We start from the raw sequence: 20,482 nt of genomic DNA, 5'->3' as shown, positions 1-20,482 counted from the left end.
AAGCAAAGGAAAAACTCAGTAAAAGGTTTTTAGCTACACCATGCAACCAGCAAGGCAGCACAGCCTGAGACATGCTTTATCAGCCAGGCAGAGCATTTGCAGCTGGCCTGAGCATCGAAGGCAGCACAGACCCAAGCATGTGCCAAGCATGTAACAGGAGAGCATTGGTATTGGCCAAGCAACTTTTGGCTGCCACGCATTTAACAGGGACAGGAGAAGTGAAGGGACATAGCTCAGAATCAAAGTAATTAAAGGTTCGGGCTGATGACTGGGATTAAGAGACCAACACCACTGTTTATCTGTAAGCACCCAGGAACCCTGGGAGCAGCTGCAACCGTTGCTGAGTTGCTATGCCAGGCTCAGCAAGGACCTTCCTTGGCAGCCTGCAAATATTACTCCACGGGGACAGGAAGCGAAAACACCTAGATGAAGCCCCAGCAGTCTGGAGAATACTTGTGTAACTTGCATCTCAGCTGGAAAAAAAGGGGTTTTTGAAGAAAACAAGTTTTTAAAACCCTAGAAAATATAAGTGCATAAGATTTGGAAAGACCAAGGACTTGCATTTGAAAACAGCTGGGAATAAAGCATCTCTTCAGCATCCTGCAGAAAGAAAGCCAGCCTGCTGTCAGACCTGATAGAAGCTGTGGTTCTCACTCACTGACTAGCCAGTGTGGTGGGCTGAGAGACAGATAACATCATGTCTGCACCCTCATTTCAGAGGCAAAAATCTGGGCAAGAAAAAAGTATACTACCAGTAAGTGAGCTAATATAGAATTTATTTTAAAGCTCACTGGGAACACAGGAGAAAAAGCCTGAGCATGGGCAAAATAAAGCATCTTAAATATGAGCCTTCACACAGGGCTCTCCATCATTTCCAGGATGCTCTAAATCAAGCTGGCATGCTGCAGTATGAAGCCAGTTTTCACTGGCACACAGTAGCTTCTGGCTTTCAATGATTTCCAAACTCAGCAAAAGCTAGGAGACAGGAACCACTACCTCTCACAGACACTGTACCAGCATGCTTAATTTGGGAAAGGAAAATACAGTCTGGCACATTAGCCCTGAACAGCTGCCAAGCCCTGCTGTCATGTATGTGGTGCTGGAGTCGGCCAAAAATATGGGGAAAGAAGTCCAACACCAGGTTGGATTTCCTCAGTAACAATCCCCCTTCCCAGCAATCTCAGTTTCAGTGTGCTCACCTCCTTCTGAGCATTACAGGGAATCAGAGTGTATTTTCAGAGCTAATGGGATCACTAAACCACAAGCAATCTGGGAGAAACTGGGGGTAATGCAAAAGTGCCTCTACAGAGGTGCTTGAACACCCTATAATGTTAAAATAACCAGTTCTGGAGACTATGCCAGAGCTTGGTTCACCATCCTGCTCGATACCACCACCAAGCACAACAAAAATCTTGCCTTCAAGGCTGTTCCACAGTGCACAATCCTGTGTCGAATCCAACTATAATTGAATAAACCCATTTTCAAATGGGAAAAATTTCAAACCTGTTAAGAAGAAACCTGCAGCTATTATATGGATTAAGAAGAATTTTGGAATTATTAATACATGTGTTATTAACACATGCTAGGCCTAATCAGAAGAAAACCTTATGTGTTTGAATCATTTACCACAATAACTTGGATTTTTTCTGAAGTCTCAAAGTAAACAGGTCTCCATAAAGGAGTTTTATAAAAATAAATGTATGATAACAAATATTGAGAGAGCTGTATTTATTTACCTTTTAAACCGTAGGAAGCACTAATGTCTTATTTCATAACATTCTCTACAAGCAAGAAGACTAAACCCAGCATTTTGGGTGGGCTTGTTTTGGTTTGTGAGGTTTCTTTTTAAAAAATAATTTTGTAATTTAATCACTTATTTCTAGAATACTGGGCTTTGAAGAAAATGTCAATTGTCATTAATTGACGCTGCTAAAAATGGAATAAAATATGTTCTTGTTTGCAAGTACATACAGGATCTTCAATTTGGCTTTAACCAGTACTAACCAGCAGGGTTTACTCTCAAAAAACATGCTCCAGAAAACAGACTTAAGTACACAGGCAAATGTCTTTGCTTGCCATCTTTTGTTGCAAGTAATAAAACTTCGAAAATTTTCTGCATTTACTGAAAGAAGAGCATGAAGAAAGGACTCTGGTAACACACTGTAATTCACAACAACAATATGGTGTGGAGATCACAGAGCATAATTTAAAGCCATGCTAATACATCCACAGTCTCATGAATTGCCATTAGCAACAACTACAATTCCTATTCCCCATCCCCAGAGAGTTCAAGGCCAAGCTGAATGGGACTTTATGCAAGCGGAAGGTGTTCCTGCCCATGGCAGGGCAGTTGGAACTGGATTATCTCTATGATCCCTTCTAACCCCAAACATTCTATGACTCCATGAAGGACACAAGTAGCGATGGAGCACGTTTGCTTCCATCACCCTTCAGTGTTCCCACTCAGCCATGCCAGGCCACGGAGCAGCTGATGGGTATCTCTGTCCACTACACCGACATTGGCCGTCCCAGTGAGTCAATCAGCTCCACGCCTCTCACTTTCCTCCCAAACCTGAGTCACCCTGGAGTTTTCAACCCAAGGAATAAGCCCATCCTAGCTGTAATTTCAATGGGCAGTGGTGGAACCAGCAGCTGGAGCCAGCTTAGAGAGTTTTCTCATAGAGGTGAGCCTGTGTGTGCTGTCTCCTCAACCCATTCATTCCCCAAATGAGGAAACAGCAGACAAAGTAAGGTGTCCTCCCTGGTCAAGTATTAAATAAAGGGGATAAAATCATCCATTCTTTTGAAATGTTCCTACAAGTTATACTACTCAAGATACCATAAATCTCAGAAAAACTAACCAAAACTCCCACCTTAGATTAAAAAAATAAAGGCCTTAGATTAAAAAAATGCCATCTTAGATTAAAAAAATAAAGGCCTATCTTGGATAGATAAACTACTGAGAAAGGTCTAAGGAAAAAAAAAAGCAAAGTTTTTCCAATGAACCATATAGGTAAGGGAAGTGCGTTATTTTTGAAGCTGTATTGATTTTTGATGTTTTCTTGCCTCCTCTTAGATTCAATCAGCTAAAAATTAACTGCTCAGAAGTGAAGGATAAATATAAAAAGATGAAGCCACTCATTAATGGGAAGCAAATCTGCTTGGAAAGCAGCAGCAAATACTCTGCTTGATCCACTGCCCAAAAGAACTTTAAATGTGTGAAAGAGTACAAAAACTTATGGAAATAAGTAAGTTTTTGTAAGCTCTGTTCTTACAAAACCTTAATATTCTGGACTCACGTTGCTAACTTTGTGACTTGAGGGAGTTGAGCAGCTGGTCTGTCACACAAGAATGACCCAGCGTCTTGGACACAACATAGACTAAACAATGATAGCCCACTTTCAGAACCTGGCAGAAGTGTCCCCGCCTTACCCCATCCTTCTTTAACCACAGGCTCCCTTCCTTGATCTCTTTATTTAACATTCACCACCTGCTTACTGCCTAAAAACTGCCTTAGTTTCTGGAGCTGTAAGAATGCTGTTTCTCTCACAACCCAAACCCCTTGGTTTTATCAGAGAAGAATGAAACCATCTTTTGCTCTTTCTCATAATTTGTTTGAACAAACAATGCTTTCAAGAAGAAACAAAAGACATTCACACAAACAAATTAATGAATGAAGACAAATTCCACTTGAACTGACCATCCCTAACTGGATAAGTATTTTCTCTTATAGTGCTAGCACTGCCCAGATGAAGGGGCTGAAGAGGTTTGTGAAATAATTGTGATATCCTCATGATGCCCACCTTGCTCCTCCTCTGTCTTCTCTAAGGAGAAATAGTGAGTTTGTAATTAATTACTTAACATGTTAAAGCAGTAATTCTGCTTCATGTATCTTTCCCCTTGGAATTTAGCTAAGGTCAGGTATTGATAGCATCTAATGAAAAACTTTGAGAGGACTTCATTATCAGCTATAATTTTCAAACATTTATTGGTAAAGAACAGAGATGCACACAAACACAGCAAGGAAAATAAGCAAGGAAAAACACAGCAAAGGAAAAAAAATGTTAAAAGCCCCTGTTTTTCAGGAGTACCATCAGAAGTTAAAGTAACAGGAGGAGGACATTTCCTGTCCCGTAGCTTTCCCATATTGATCCCCTCTCCCCTCCTTGCTGGATGGTATAGAGGGAATCCATGCTCCTGTTTATGTGCTTCCACTCCAGCCCACTGGAGCTCAGATATTTTACAGGCAGCCACCAAACAGTCAAGTAAAACATGGCAGACCCAGCTACTGGGGTCAAACCAAGTTAACCTGAACAATGTCTGATGGGCCAGAAGAAAAAGAATGGAGATGGGAATACAGTTCCAACATTCACCCTAGGAAGTTGACTCTGAAATTGAACACAGCTCTTTCACTTGCTCTAGGAACTATGAGCCATGCTGGAATAAAGCATGCCTCATCCCTACTTTCCTTATAGGTATTTCCATGGGTTGTCCTAGAACAGGATCTTCAGGGCCATACTTCATTATCAGCCTAAGCATCACCTCTTCTAAGGGGACCTTGGTCATGTCAGGGACCATTGGTAACCCACCCCGAGAATAAGCATAACAGGAACTCACCTCTTGAATGTCTCACAGATAGTGGAGACACAGTTTTACACAGGCAGTATTTCATGCAACAAATCCCTTTTTCAGCGGCACTAATTCACTATCCCAAACAATGTCATGGAGAAGCATGCTCTCCCATTTCAGAGCATGCACATTCTCTAACTGCAGGGGACATTAAGCTTCCATAAAGACTATTTTAAGAAGTCAGCTCATCTCTTTTTTTTTTTTTTTAAATTCCTATACTCTACTATGAAATGGAACAAAACAAGACAATTTGTCATTAATCTGTCAATTCAGATAGACCCACTGAGCTAAGATAATGGCATGTATTGAGTGGTACAAGACTTAAGAATTATGCTGAGCTGAGAATGTGTTAAGCTGCCGTGAGAAATTTGTGGTGTCTCAGCATGGTATCACACTGAAATTTCCATTCAAGGGAGACTCTCTCAATCAGGATGTATTAGAAATGATCTAAGGTTTCTGGTGTTGCATGAAAAGCTCTCAAAGAACCAAATTTACACCAATGCTTCAGTTTTAGCTTTCTATATAATAGAGACTATGTCAGTGGTTGGTCAGATATTCAATGCTATCACAGCATAAACAAGTAAAGACACATAAGCAAAAGTAAATTAAAAGATGCTCCAAAATTGAAACACAAATATTAGAGCATGTTGGAAAACAAGCAGCAAGTCAATATGGAATAAAGTATTCTGGTCATATATGGCAGACCATAGGAAAGTGATGAACAAGCCTCATCCCTAAAGCAAAACCAAAAAACTGTATTTTTCCTTAAACAAGTGTTGGAGGACTTGTAAATAAAGGTTTTGTCTAAAAAACCCCAAAAGAATAAGTACCTATCTGCTCTTCTAAAAGAGAAGTAAAATCTCCAGCTGTAGCTAGTGGCAGCCCATGATGGGCACCAAATCCTCCTCCCTCCTCAGCCAGGCCTGCTGCTCATGTGCAGCATACACTCTCCAAAGTCCTCCAGCATCACCCACCCCCTCGCATTGCTCCCTCTCAAATTTTTTGGCTCAAGGCTCACCTGCCCCATGTTACTTCTATGACATGTTTGATCTGTGTACCCAAGTTGCCATGGAGTACGACAAAACTTTGTAAATCTCCACTGTTCAAACAGATTCTCTCAAGATGTGTCATTTTAATGCATTTTTCTCAGCCTCCCTTTACATACCATCTCTCTGCCCTCCTTCTCGCCCAGCCCTATCTCTCTTCCCAGTACCTTCAAAAATAGTATATGCAGTAAGAAGTGAAAATGCAGCAGTTACTCACTTGTTAAAATATTTATATTTTTCATTTCTGCTTTACAGATTGAGCCAGTAATGCTCTCTGACCCAATATTTTAAAAGATGTGGAGCTGTATGTTTTATTTAATCTAAAAAAACCCATAAAAAGAGTCCATGGCATTTGGGAGAGACAAACACAAGTGACAGGTTGGAAGATGGGACAAAAAGAATGTGCTGGCTATTTCTTTTTGTGATATAATCCTGCTTTCCAATCCTTTCTTGGGAATGTTTATTTTTGTGTTAGCACCACAAATTATCTTAGCTGCTCTGTAAATATTTCTATTAATTTCCTAGTTTAGTTTAAATTTCATTAGTATCCTAAATACAGAAAAAAAAGGGAAACTTTAAACAATCAACAATATGCAGAGAATTTTTCCTGGGATGCTGAAAAGGCTCCTATTTGGTACTGGACCCACTCCCTCCAACAACTGGGAAGTGGTTTCAGTAGCTTGCTCTTAAGCAGTTAAAGAAATTCCCCCCAGAACACTATAAAGCTGGAGAAAAATGTAACTAATGTGCATGCAAAGATGTGCATTTTCTGCAGCAGCAAGTACAGGAATTAAGAACTGCTTGGGTTTTAGCGGCACTAACATTACTTGAGCATAAAACATCAGTCCATATGGAAATAATCAGTTAAAAGAACACTGAAGGCTTGGTCCGAACTTTCCTTCAGTATAGCAGAAAAATATATTACTTTTCAACTGTACAAATGACCTTAGCTCTTTTTTTGTCTTTTCCAGTAGAAAACTCCCACTGTTCATTAAAGCACCTCACATACAAAAGAGGCCTTAAAAGGAGAAGTGGCTCTTGCCTATGAGCAAGATGGATTATCTACCCTGCCCCTACCCCTACAGTCTTCTCAGCTCATGAACTGGGAAAAAGAAATTATTACTGCAGGTCTACTCTTTCTTCTCTTCATCTCTTTAATTTTCCTCTTTGTTTATCTTTGCTTTTCACAGCATTAGGCTGAACTGAGGTTGGATAATATGTCATCAAGCGAGAGCTGAAGTTAATACCTATCCACAGGTTTTAACTTATTTTCTTTCCTGTTTGGCAGTTCTCTAAAAAATAGAGGGAAATGGGTCTTCAGGTGGACAGTTACTGTTTCAGACTTTCACTGCTCTGTGGCAGATCCACAGACGTGCAGTAATTTAGCAAACAGCCCAGGCAACAGAGCATCCACCCATTTCCTCCCCCTGCATCTCCTGGCCCAAGCTCTGCTAGCAGAGGCTGATGGACCCAAACACTGAAACTCTTGGCTTACATTTCCTTCCTACCCTGAGCATGGCACCTAGGTTTTAATTCCTAGCAGGTTCACTGTCCACAGCCTATTTATTGAGCCAGAATTATAGGTGCCATACGAGGGAAGCAGACTATCACATGGGCATAAGGAACTCTGCTTTACCTTGTTAATTTTGCTCATTTCTAATGATCCATCTTCAGGCAAGGCTTGTTTTTTCATCTTCTCCAATTCACAGATGAAGATTCCAAGTCTATCTTCATCATTCCTATTGCAGAGACAGTTTTCTACCCTTGAAGTCCATGTTAGTGCAGATAAAATGCTGGACAGAGCAATGAATGAAGAGGGCTGATCTGAGATGATAGCTATGAGCATGGACTGGTGCTGGAGGAAAACAACAGCCTCCACCAGTGCAGCACAGACACATTTGCAGCACAGAGCAACAGCTGGAGGAAACTTCATAAAGGCAGGAGGCAACGACACCAGCAGAAAGCAGAGGGGCAAACAACTCCTCTTTTCCCCCCTTCTTGTTGGCACTGGTGATGTTTATTTTACCAGATCCAGATATTTCACAAAAGGGTGTAACAACCTCTGAAACAAACTCTAACTCAGGTTATTTTCATTTATTCAAACAGTGCCAGTACTGAATTTATTTTCCACAGAAAGACTCAAGACTGTCAAGAACTGGCTGCTTCTTACATCAAAGAACTAAAAATTGCTTTGGCCCTTCACAGACAACTCAAATTACTTCTAAAGGCAGAGGCGAACCTCACCCAGGTTTTGCTATTTAGCCTTCACTCAAGAACTGACTTGCCACAAAATTTCACTGGCTTGCAGCTCAGGAACCAGGCAGAGTCTTCCAGCAACTTCTTTTTCATTCCAGAGCCACAACATACCTATCCTTGTTGTACTAAAAAAGAAGAGATGCCAAAGCCTGATGTTTGACAAGGGAAAATGGGCTCTTGGTAATGCTGTCCCTTGAGACATTGCTGCTGGAGCCATGGTGGGTCATACTGAACCCTCCCACCTCCCTCTTTGGCTTGAACAACAGGACTAAAAAGCTGTGGTTCCCCCATCACCCATGATAAGAGTCCCATGGGAGGACATGAGGGGTTCAGGTCAGCCACAGGCACATGACAGCATTTCTGCTGGGTTACCTGGGGCAGGTGATGTGACATTTATTTTCACTCAGTGCGTTCACACCATCTCCTTCATGACAGCTGCAGAAGAGCCAGTATCTGCTGAGGCACCAAGCCAACTGGTACTGAATTACAAAATTCAGCTTTTTTTTTTTTTTTTTTTTTTTTAGTTTTAAATAAAAATCTTAAGACTGGATGGGCAAGGGACAACAAAGTGGGATTTATCTCTTTGTGAAGCCATTACAAGCCAAAAATAGTAAGCTGGGGAGAGGCACCCACACAATATAGATCAAACTGCCCATCAGACTTGGCCACTGTTTAATACTGCAGCTCACCCTTGTCCTCCCAGCCATGCCTCACAAAAGCCTCCCACAAGAAACAACTTCCCCAGTCTGCCAAAAGACTTAAGAAGATCATGAAGCTCCTCCCTGAAGAGAGCCTGAGGCTGAGGGCTTGTATGCAGCTAAAAGGAAGGTGTCCTGACAAAAGTACTCCCTGTCATTGCCAGGACATGCCACCTACCATTCCTCTTCTGGAGCTGGGTGTGTATTATTCACAGGACATTTTGCAGGTGCCATGACCCCTTCACCTTCCCTGTCCCTAATGCATTTTCAGTGTTTTCAGAACTCTGACTCCACTATTCCAGTGCAGTTCCTGGTCTAAAGAGCTCTAAAAGAAATAATCAGCATGAAAAATATCTTTTAAAGGAAGAGAAACTCTCCTGTAGGCGCTTGAATGCCTCCTGTTTCAGCTGGTACAGTAAGGTAATCCACATCTTCATTTTAACTCAAACTCTTAAACAATTTTATTTAACTAATAAAGCCATTCTTAATAATCAGCCTATTGCTGGGTTCCAAAGCCAAGGCATAACACAAACATCAAGCAGATTTTTTTTTTCAAACATTCTCAGGCATTTCTTCGAGGGATCTTTAAAAGAGCATATTTAGACTCAAGGAAGTGGAAGTATACATTTTTAAAAAGTAGATTGCTGCGGATACACAGAAGAACAGAGAAGAGTTTGCAAACTTGGTTTGAGAGAAACCCCTCCAAGCCCCAAACCCAGTGGTCTTCAAACTGTAAGTGCAGACTCACTGCTGGAGAATGCATGAAACAGCAAATGGACAAGAACTAGAGCTAAGCTTTTCGCCTCCTACAACCATCATTTTAGGTAGCTGAATCTGTGATGAGCCTAAACTGCAGAGCTATGCAGAGCTAGATCCAGGTTTTTGGTCTAGGTATGGTTTTATTAAAAAGTGAAAATGCACCTATATGCTCATGCATGTAAATGTTTGGGGACACCTTCTATTTTATGAAAGGATCTGCTGTTATTACACCAGATGTCTCCCCATTTACAAGAAACTATAATAAAAATTCCACTTCTGTTCTCCTTGTATTTCTGAAATGTAGGCCTAAATAGTTTCATCATTTTACCTTAGACCACCAAACGAAGTTCCTTTGGTGGCACTATATTTAAGAAATCTGGTGGCCTTCCTCACCTGCAAACTATCACTGCAAAGACATTTGAGATAACATAAAAACTACTTTTCTCATATGGAATTTACGGCCTTAAAAGACAGAGATTTTCTGAAAATATTTAAGCCCCAATTAAATTTAGTAGTAAAATCTTCAAGCTATTGAGTGAGCTTTAGTATGAATTTCAGATGTTTTCAGGCACTATGAGGTTCTCCTTGAGCAGAAAATGCAAAAAGAAATATGGAGTTAATCCTACACTGGTTGGCTAATCCCTGTTTTCCAACACAAGTATGTCCACTGGCAGATGTAGGCAGGAAGCAAACTATAGACCAAAGGTTAAAACCATTACAGGGAGAGAGCATTGCTATAGAAAAACCCATCAAGATAGTAACTAAAGGAAAGAGTTTTCCAACTCATGATTTCTCCCTGCTCTTTTATAGAGTTTATGTATCAGTTCTTTTTTTTTTTTTTTTTTTTTTTTTTTTTTTCCCTATTTAATTTTATTTTCTGACAGTGCTGATTATGAGGTTCAGGTCTTCAGGTCCCCGGGGTAGCAGTGTTGCAATGACAGTTGATGACCCAGCTTCAGCAACTGCTTAAAAAAGGAAGTCAATCTCAGGAGTTTTGTATAATAGCTCTCCTTCCTCCTGCAGATCCCCTCCCTCATCTTTTACAAGGACTGTCCAAAATGCCTTGTCTACCCATCTGCAAGGGGAAGTGGCATGGGCTATGCAGGCAGTCTCACCTATAGTCACTCACAAGTTAGGAACTTTAACAGAGAGGACACGGCTGGGAGGAATAAAGCCCCAAACCCACAATTCAAGCATGCTTGACATCACAGGGGAGTAATGATGAAGGGAAAAGAATCAGAAATGAGCAAAAGGCAATATAAGGGCAGTGGTTATTTCTTGTTAATTAAGTTTTTTTTCTTAATGCGTAAATTGACCCCATCTGTTTTCTTCATTCAACCACTGAAGGAAGAATATGGGCCACAGTTTAATAACAGTATTCCCACGAGACTCGGCAATCCAGCATTATCTCAATACTTTGTTTCAAAACTGAGAAGAAGGGGTAACAACTCAAAAGACCATAAAAGTACCACACGACAAGCCATCAACTTTTGCAGAGACCTGTAGGATAAGAGTAAATTGACAGCAGAAAGGAAAAAAAACCAAATATAATCCAAGATTAAACACTGATGAAAGAGTGTACATTGTGAAAACCAGTTCTAGCATAGCTGCAAGCAGCAAGAGAACTATGCCACTGCAGCTCATGACATGAACTTTGATGGTAACCATGGAGCACTAGCAACATTGTAAGAAAGCCACAGATCAAGGATACTGTATTTTAGAAAAAGTCCCTATAGATAATTCTTTTGAAATATCTTCAGATTAAACATTATGGAAAATGAAAAATGTAACAATCTTTCAGCAACTCTGCAACATAATATTCTAAATGCTACCAAGTCTTTAAAGAGTGATACTGAACCCACTTGAATCCCTGCCTGACTGAGGCAGCCATACTCCTTCTTCCAACAAAGACAAACACTTCTTCACAGGAACCCATCTTAAACATTACTTTTACACCAGTCAGCTTTGGGTATAAGCTTTAAGGGTTAAAGACTGACAATGTCATGTCTTAACAGCTATGTGCATACTGACTGAAACCTTCTTTGTGAACAAAATAATCATTCTGTGTTATTTGCATTTTAGTACTTTTAATACAGATTTTGAAGGTTGTAGCCTTGCTTTAGATAAAAACCTTATTCAGAACTTATTTATAATAGCCTCTTCCTTAAAGTAAAAAAGTTGTCATTCATATTTCTCCTACACACCTTGGGACTAAGGTAACCAGCCTTGCACATTACTTTGGTCCTCTAATTTGGGGTTACAATCATAAAGCATAAAGTGATTTATTGCCCTAGAATACTCTATGAAAGGTGCCCAGCTCTGAAAATGGGCTCAAAAAAAGGGAACTTTCATCACCAGGCTCATAATAGAAACAACTGAAAGAAAAGAAGGAATAAAATAGAAAGCACATGCACAACAGAGATGTTGTAGGAAAAAATCTGCTTGTTTCTAACACACTGGTGAAATTGGTCAAGACCATCACATCTATTCTGAAGCACAGTTCTCACAAACACGGCCATAAGCAAAGGCAAGGATCAAGCAGAAAGGAGGAAAGGTATAAAGACTCCACCCCTTTATCCATGCTGACCACAATGGAATATACCCTCATACTTTATGAGAGGCTGAGGTCCAAACACATACCCCCCTAGAGATCTGTGACCCTTCTTGTCTGAGTGCGAGACATGGGGATGTGCTCAAAACAACTCGGCACCAGCTCCTTGAGAAAGCTGTTCCTATCTTACTGCATCCATTTGCTTCAGGACACAAGCACAAATCCCATTGCAGATTTTTTTCCTGAGAAAACAAGAGACCTCATTAAAAAATAGAACAAGAATAAATCCCACAAATCAGATGCCTTTTCAGTAGATTCCAAAACCCCCCAGATATTAGAAAAAATTTAGTGAACGTAGATGGAAACTATATTTTTGGAAACACAAAATTCAAGCATGTGTAAATTGAGAACAGCCAAGCACTGTCCACCCTGCAGAAAAATGCCTCCAGAGCATTCTCTCTCAGCCCGGCAGTTAGAAACAAATCATTTTGCTATACAGGCAATCAAGTTCTAAGTAGAAATTCTTGCTTTTCAATTGTCATATCAAAATCAATGGTGAGTTCTGCAAAACAAAAAACCATAGTAGCTTGGTCCAGTGGGACTTTATGTGACTACAAAATTTGTAGAGATGAAATTATAATACTCTCAGGGTACTTTCTGGTAGCAATTGTTGGATGCAGCTAGTTACAAAATAAAGATAGAAAAATCAAGTCTGAGAAAGCTTTTGATATGTTGAATTTACCATGGAAATGCATGTAATAACATGGTACACTGAAATGGAAGAGTGGGAAAAATCCACAGTTGCCAAGGAGGAAGCAGCATGAACAAATAACTCATTTTCCTCTAAACTTCACTTATGAAAGAAGGTGCTCTAGAGATCCCCAGTGGTAAAAGCCACTACGTAACAACTCAAGAAAAGGCTATGTTATATAGAGCAAATCTTTATAAAGATTAATTACAAAACACTGTGGAACAATAAACTTTCCTTTGCCATGCTCAGTTGCCATTTTCTTTTAAAACCTCATGACCTTCTCACTGTGCCCTTGAATTGTACATTAGTTATATACAATATATTGTGAACTAAAATGAACAATGATCACCCATGCCCAAACTTTATACATGGGTTTAAAAAAACATTGGCAAATGGGCTATTAGAAGTGTATGCACTGTATTGATTCCCCCTTAAAGCAATTTACAGTTAGACAGCACTGTTCACTCAGTAGCTTTAGAACAAAAATTGCTTGTATTTATCTTGTTGGCAAGGAGAAAACACATCAATGCATTTGAGCTGAGAGTTGTATCTTGTTAAAACAGTGCCAAAAGACTGTCCATTGTATCTAGCACAGACCTGCACATGTGCTAATGTGACAATACTTTAAAAGATTAAGATTATCTATCATAAGAAAGAAATATTTTGCCATCCAATTGCATTTTCAAGTGTTTCCCTATATTCTTCATTCCTCAGTGAGCCTTCAAGACAAGCAGTTACAGAAAACACTTTCACTGTAAGACGTTTAGAGGTTTAATAGTGCATTTAATCAAGACCAAAATATCTTTATATATGATTTTTTAGCTGATGGTCCCAAGAGCAAAAAGAACATATTATCAGGAAAGACATCTACAGAGTCCAGGAGAAGAATGAACAGGTATCTTGATGGACAAAACAGTGCACAAATCTAAAAAGGAAGTCAATGTGACTAGCTCCTTACAGTACTGTGGTTCAGGACAAGTTCCCAAATATGCCTTCTTCCCTCACAGGCTTCTTCATAGACATCTTTTTCCAGGTCCATTGTTGGAATTATTAGAAAAATGGAAGAGTATTGCATTTTGCTCAAGTCAGTGAGAAAACCACACAGTCCACACTGTATTAGTCAGTGTTTTATTAGAGATACACAGATGTTCTCATCGGCACATCTGATTGAGTCACATTTAATAGCTTCAAAATCTGCCCACCCTCACCTGACACGACTTTGGGTACACACCTTTCCACTTTTACAAACAGCCCTTCTTAAAAACCCCAAGATTAGCTTAGTTGGTTAGAGCGTGGTGCTACTAACACCAAGGCTGTGGATTTGATCCCTGTATAGGCCATTCACTGAAGAAGAGTTGAACTCGATGATCCTTATGGCTGCTTCCAAACCAGACTATTTGTGATTCTGTGAAAAACACGCTTCCCAGAAAGTCAAATAGTGATCAAAATAAGTCATCATGGACAAAAGAGAGATTGAGGGAAAGGCTTACTTTTGCTGCTTTGAGGTAAGATTAAGCATGATAATCACTGCCCCTACAGACTGCAAACATCATTTAACACAGCTAAGGACTGAACTACAAGTTAAATACAAGCAGGGATGCCACTGATGACAACATAATGTAGGATGACTTGAGATTGTTCCTTCTGTATCACCAATCACTGCTCCACTGCTCCATTCCCAAGCACCTATCCTTAAGTGTTGAGCTACATTTGTTCCACCACAACATGATGTCACAACACGACGACACCCTGATCTTGACCTGCATTCCTCTGCTGCTCTGGTTTGGAAACCTCTTATTTGTGAGTGAATGCCATCTTTCTTTCATACTTGTTACCATCAAAAGAGTATTTCCAACTCAGGTAAAAATTTTTCTCATTCTGATAAATTCAGAGGTGGATCCATGAAATGGATTTACTGATTCAGGGATACTACTGTGAAAAACCAACCTCATGTCTGTCTGTAAGGAAGGAGAGCTTTGAGACTAGAGGATACCAATGCCTCGCACATATTTCTGCAGTACTAAATTATTCCTTGTTAACTTAACACTAATTATTTTGTTCTTGATGAGCTTAGCAGATATTATCAGTGTTGAAACGTCTACAGCAAGTTCAAGAGTTGGTGTCCTTGTAATTAATTGATCAGCCACAGCATGAACTGAAAGCTCTTGATAACCACAGACCACTGTCCTTTTTAGACAGTTTATGGGAATGCATTCTAGAGAAAAAAGGTCTTATCTCCAAAGAGCCTAGGGAGACAAGGGAAACCACAGAAATCCTACAGCCCTAAAACTCTAGCAAAAACAGTGAGGCCTACTCCAAGGGGTGTTTATCTGACATCTGTCATTTTGAAGGACACAAGAAGGCACGTCAGGCAGGCCTCCTGTGCCAAAGCAGAGGAATCATTTGTGACCTCTGAGAAGAGTAATTTTTGTCACATGGAGTTCACGTACATACAGGAACACTTCCAGTGACCAAACATAGCTGGTATGTACTGGAGATTGGAATCAGGACACAGAACAATAACAAAAGCCCTGCAGCTGTCTCGATGTCATGTGTTTGGATTGCACAAGTCATCGATAGCATTCTTCTACTGCCATCCTACAAAAAAGCCTTTTCAGTCATTGATAGCTGAATGTGATTGCCTCCCACCCCTTATCAAGGGGCATCATGCCTCCAGACACACATAAGCATGAATGCTCCCTGCACTCCTTGTTCTGGCTTTTGGGTGCCCATAAGCACACACATTAACTGGCAAAACACACCATTGCACTGCACACCTTGTCCAGCAGATCAGATTTTACTACCATGTTCACCACACAAACACCTCATCAGTTACATATAAATACCATGACTGTAGAATAGGCAAGTTGTTCATGTGCTTTGACTGCTTAAAGGAAAAAAAGGAAGCTTTTGGAACAGGCATGAAGCAGAGGCATACAAAAACTGCATAACATTAATCTGAAAAACAAAACAGAGCTTCAAGTTTCACTTTAGGCTTTTCACTGGCTTCTGGAGCCATATTAGTCACATCTTTATCAAATGCTCTAAGGAAAAAAGTTGCTACAGAGATAAAGAGTATGTCACAGATGTCTTTTTTTCCTTAAAGTAAATAGTCATTAATATACTGGAGATGACTGATTTACAAAGGCCTGTTCCCAAAAGTCACACCCATGCACTGACTTGCTTTCTTCAAATCAGTGTGAGATGAAGTTATTCAAAGCCTGTCCAGAAAAGCCTTAAGAAACAGCTGTATTTTGCACTTTTAACTGCTCTTTAAGAATTTACAGGCAGGACAGTGTTAGTAAATAACCAGATAATATTTCCGTGACATACTCCATTTCTATCTTATCGAAAGAGAAGCTAATTTTATGACTAAAGCTCAGTTTTCAGTGAATACAGCTTTAGCACAGATGCTTTGGTGCTGCTGAAATCCACAGCAACTGCATCCTTAGCTATTATCACCATTAACTGAATGGATCTGTGGTTTGCCAAACCTATACAGGCAAAATGCAGGGCCTCCTTCCAGATAAGTTCCTAGATGTCAAATAGAACACTCTCTCTGAATCAGCACTTCTGGTTCTTTGAGTCATTTACTGAAATCTGCAAACTAGACAGTGGCAATTTGCTCAGCTCCTCTGAGCAACTAATGCTCACTCAAAAATGAGCAGAGACATATGAAGTGAACAAGCAGCACAAGAGCCCTTCTGGAGATATTTTTTTTAGTGGGTGGAAGGTGGAGATTTTCATCCAAGAGGCTTTAGCTTGAAGAATCATCATGATTATCTTAAAAATGGTTTCTTGGAGCTCCAACCAGCAAAAGCTAAAACGTAATTAGCACAGAAACAACAGCAGTGTCTTCTGCCCATCCGTATATGACTGCCATGAGGAAAACTGAAACTGGTTCCTGGGAATATACATAACTTGAAGGAGCTGCTTTACAAAACCATTATGGCAGCTATGACAAGCATCCAGGAGTCAGAAGACTACACTAGCCAGCACCAGCAAATCAGCAGGAATCATATTCAACCAGCTGAAGAACTTCAGATTAATAGCCTCTAGTCCACTCAGCAGTGTCCTGGTTTACTGTAAAACATCTTAAAATGGACAAATTGTTTCAAAGGCTCCACAGGTCAGCAGAATAAGAAAAGCAAAATCCTATAAACCATACAGATAGCAGACTGGTGGTGGAACAACTTCACAGGAGAATTAACATGTTTGGACTCAGCTTCCTTTTTAAAATCCAAAATCTTGTTTAAAACATTAAGGATTGTTGTCCTGAACAATGGCTTGAGATGGACAACTAGCCCAAGCTCTTTTCTTGGAAATTGCTAGAGAGTGAAAGGAAATTCTCTGAAATTTGACATCAAGTTCTACCATTTCTCAAAGTCTTTGCTTTGATTATCCATTTCCTGCTGTCAAGTCACCCTGTTGTACACTCATCTGATGTCCACTATACCACTTAAGAAAAGGAAACTGCCTGTGTTTGAATAAACTGCTATGCTAAAACTGGGTTGGCAACTACTCAACAAGAAGAACAGACCAGGCCAATTTTCTTCAGTACTGGCTTCATGTCCAAGGATACATCTGTTTCTGTTCTCCTTCCAAGCCTACACCATTTCAATCCCTATTTTAACCCATGCAGAATTCAAATAAATCGAGCTCAGCATCTCTCAGGACTGTAAAAGCTTTCTGGTCATTTGAATAGTAAGTCCCTCCACCTTGTCCCTGCTCCAGCAGTATAGGCAGCAAAGGAAAGCAGGAAGTACTAAAAATGCCTTTAATGATATTTTTTATCACCCCATCAACCTGCCACTAAAATAAATTCTGAAACAAGGGTATGCAGTTCTATTTTAGGGTACTTGATAGATATTTCACCTACAGATTTCCCCTGCTTGCTCTCTGAACCCATGTAAACACTATGGTAAGGAGTTCAAGGGTTTTGAAAATACTAAGTAAAACTTGACACAGCTGTAAAACGGGACATAGGATACAAAGTACTGTTGCAGTACGTGGTATTTGTGTGGTATTTATGAAAAAGCAAACATAGGAAAGGTAAAGGCATTGGTGGATGTATTGAAAAGGGAATGCATGGGCCCATATCTCACCCCCTTTGGCAGGAAGAAACTCATCAGTGACGCAGGGCCGTGAGTGGTTAAATGTCCTGCAAACATTTAGGCTCCAGCTCAGTTGCAGTGAGATTCCTTGCATGCTTAAAGCAAAGGCAGTGTGTAAATGTTTTTAAAATGCCCCTTTGCTAACTGTAAGAGCACCCGGTATTTGTTATTGCCTTGGACAACCTGGGAACTCTCAAAGAGATGCTATTCACATGCCTATTTACAGAAGTATTTAGCAGAATTTGGATCTCACAGCACAGTAGTCAGTTTCAAAGGAAGAAGATCAAGGGAACAGATCTGTTAATGAAATGTTAGAATTCACATCTTTTGCTCTTCCACTTCAGAGCCTGTCACCCAAGCCTCTTTCAGCCTCAAAAGCCTCTGACTATACATAGTTCTGTTTCAGAAACTCAGAAACCTGGAAATGTATAGTTTCCAAATACTGCCTTAAAAAAATATTCTGCAGTTTTTCTTCCTCTAGTCATAATAATGGAGCAAAGAAGAAAAGAAATTTAAAAGGGATTGTTTGGGGCTTTTCTAAGCACATTCCCTTGTTTAGGATTACAAGATAACGACTTTTGCTTTGTTGCAGAGCAATTACAGAAATACTTCTTTTTACCTAGAATCTTTTATCCTGAGACATCCAAGGGATATTTATGAAACATAGGCCAGAATTTTTAGCTTAGGAATGTGTGTAACTGCAAACAAACACTTTCTGGGCTTGCTCAGTTCAAACATTTGCACGTAAGAGCATCCAGCTACGTGTTCCATTTCATCTCCTTTTAAACAAACAAACAAAAAAACATCCTATTCGCAAAACTGATTTGTAGAAATAAAATTCATGTGTATTTGGGAAAACACTGAAAAAAATTACACCATGAAAAATCTCACTCTGGTAAAATTACAAATTCACGTGTTGTCCTATTTCAGATTCCATAACAACTATATTTAATTATACCTGTGCATACCAATTTACCTTTACTTTCTCTGAAAGAGTTTTATGCTGCAGTACAAGAGTATCTCCCAGGCAACTCACTTGGGAGAGTGGTGACAACTGCTGTTTAATCAGTACCGCAATTAACTTAAGTTCTGCTTAATGGCATGGACTGGAGTGATGTTTAACTCCAGGGATGGAGCAAAGGCAAAAGATTAATTCACAACCTCGTTTCAGAAGAAGAAAGTCTGATGAAGGTTAAATAAAATAGAAGCATTAAATAAAATAAGTATCAGTAAAGCTCATTATCAGGATTTTTTTTTTAATAAGTATGGTCCTCTTGGCCAAACACAGCAACGCAACTCCCCGAGTGAACTTCCTAGGGGAGGGCTGAGGGTGGGAGGAAGAAGGAATCTTCCTCCCACTGCAAAATTGCTTTATATCCAATGGCTGAAAGAGGTTTCTGCAGCCACGCTGCTCCAGAGAGCTTGGGGCACAACCAGGAAAAGCCTTCAAAATGCTTCCAGGTGCACTGTGAATAACTAAAGTGAAAAGCCCAGCAAGCCTTCTACCCGATTCATGAGCAACTGAGTCTCCTGGAGAGGTCAAGAAGTGTCTGTGGGCTGGGGAATGCAGTTCTCCAACCCTTCTGGGAAGTATTGGGACTTCTTATCCAAGCTGTGAATCACAATGTAACTGTTGCTGATGAGGTGGGGAAGGGCAATACCGCTCTAAAAGCCTTATAGCCCTTGTTAAACTCTGCAAAAGAAAGGCAGAGAGCCAGCCAGGCATTTAACATCGGCAGTGGACACGGTTTGATTGAAATTCTGTTTTGGGGCTTGATAGCTTTGCCAGGGACCCAAATCAGGCCTTTTGAGTGTGATGAGAATCCAAGCTGTACTGCCTCATTGGTACATTTTCTTGAATAATGCTTGAAGAATTGCTATCCTACAATTAGAAGTGAAATCAGACCCTCTTTCTTAATTAGACTACATTGTTATTAATATTATAATTTGCATGAAAAATACCTAGATAAAGGATGCTGTTCATGCTAACAAAAGCTAGGGAGCTCTTAGTAGTCACAACAAAGTATTGGAGTTGAACTCTCAAGAGAACTGTTTTTATCTATTCTGTGATATCATGTTATCTGATCTTTTGAATATGAATCACTGCATCAAAGTAACCCTAAATCTCTGCTATTCAGAGGACAGGGAAGAAGATACAATTCAATTCACTTTAAGTGGACATAATCCACTAATTTTTAGAAGCATATGAATAGCTCTCCATGTTATGTCTGTGCCGTATAAAAAGTTCATTAACTTTACCACCTCTCTTTTGTGTAAGTGATTTTTCAAGCCTTTCTCCTGAATGAAAAGTGAAGACCAACCAATTTGGATCCTCTGAAAACAAATGCACTCGAGTCCAAAACAGAGTTAAAATGACTGCTGCATGCAAAAGGCATGCAAGCATAAGTATATTAAGGGGGGGGGGGGGGGAAAGTTGGTGCATTAGTAATAGGCCTGTAGCATTCTCCTCTTTCCAGTTGAAAATACCTTGTGAAAACACTGTGCTGCCAATAAAAAAAGTCTGCTTATATGATCTCAGCTGTCTTAGGCCCATGTTCAAAATAACAGGAGAAGCGTTCCCAAGGGCCACAGAATGAATCCAAGTGTATGTAAGTTTTAATCAGTGGGGCTGCTTTAATGCAAGGCTTCACACACAGACACACACAGTGCTCTTCTAC

At 40.0% G+C, this 20,482-nt stretch overlaps 1 protein-coding gene and 1 long non-coding RNA gene across 4 annotated transcripts in view; one reads left to right on the top strand and one right to left on the bottom strand.

The window, feature by feature from the left end:
* The window catches only part of EGFR (epidermal growth factor receptor), a 157,943-nt gene that overhangs the window by 109,939 nt on the left and 27,522 nt on the right, over positions 1–20,482 (bottom strand). The gene's annotated exons all lie outside the window — the stretch shown is intronic.
* Positions 14,446–17,363, top strand: LOC128812203 (uncharacterized). The gene is made up of 2 exons (XR_008438655.1): positions 14,446–14,550; positions 15,042–17,363. It is a non-coding gene; the product is annotated as an uncharacterized LOC128812203 (long non-coding RNA).

The sequence above is a fragment of the Vidua macroura genome, chromosome 1 (assembly GCF_024509145.1).
Source record: "Vidua macroura isolate BioBank_ID:100142 chromosome 1, ASM2450914v1, whole genome shotgun sequence".
Classification (NCBI taxonomy): Eukaryota; Metazoa; Chordata; class Aves; order Passeriformes; family Viduidae; genus Vidua; species Vidua macroura.
Note: the sequence above shows the minus strand (reverse complement) of the source record. Positions and strands in the feature narration are given on the sequence as shown.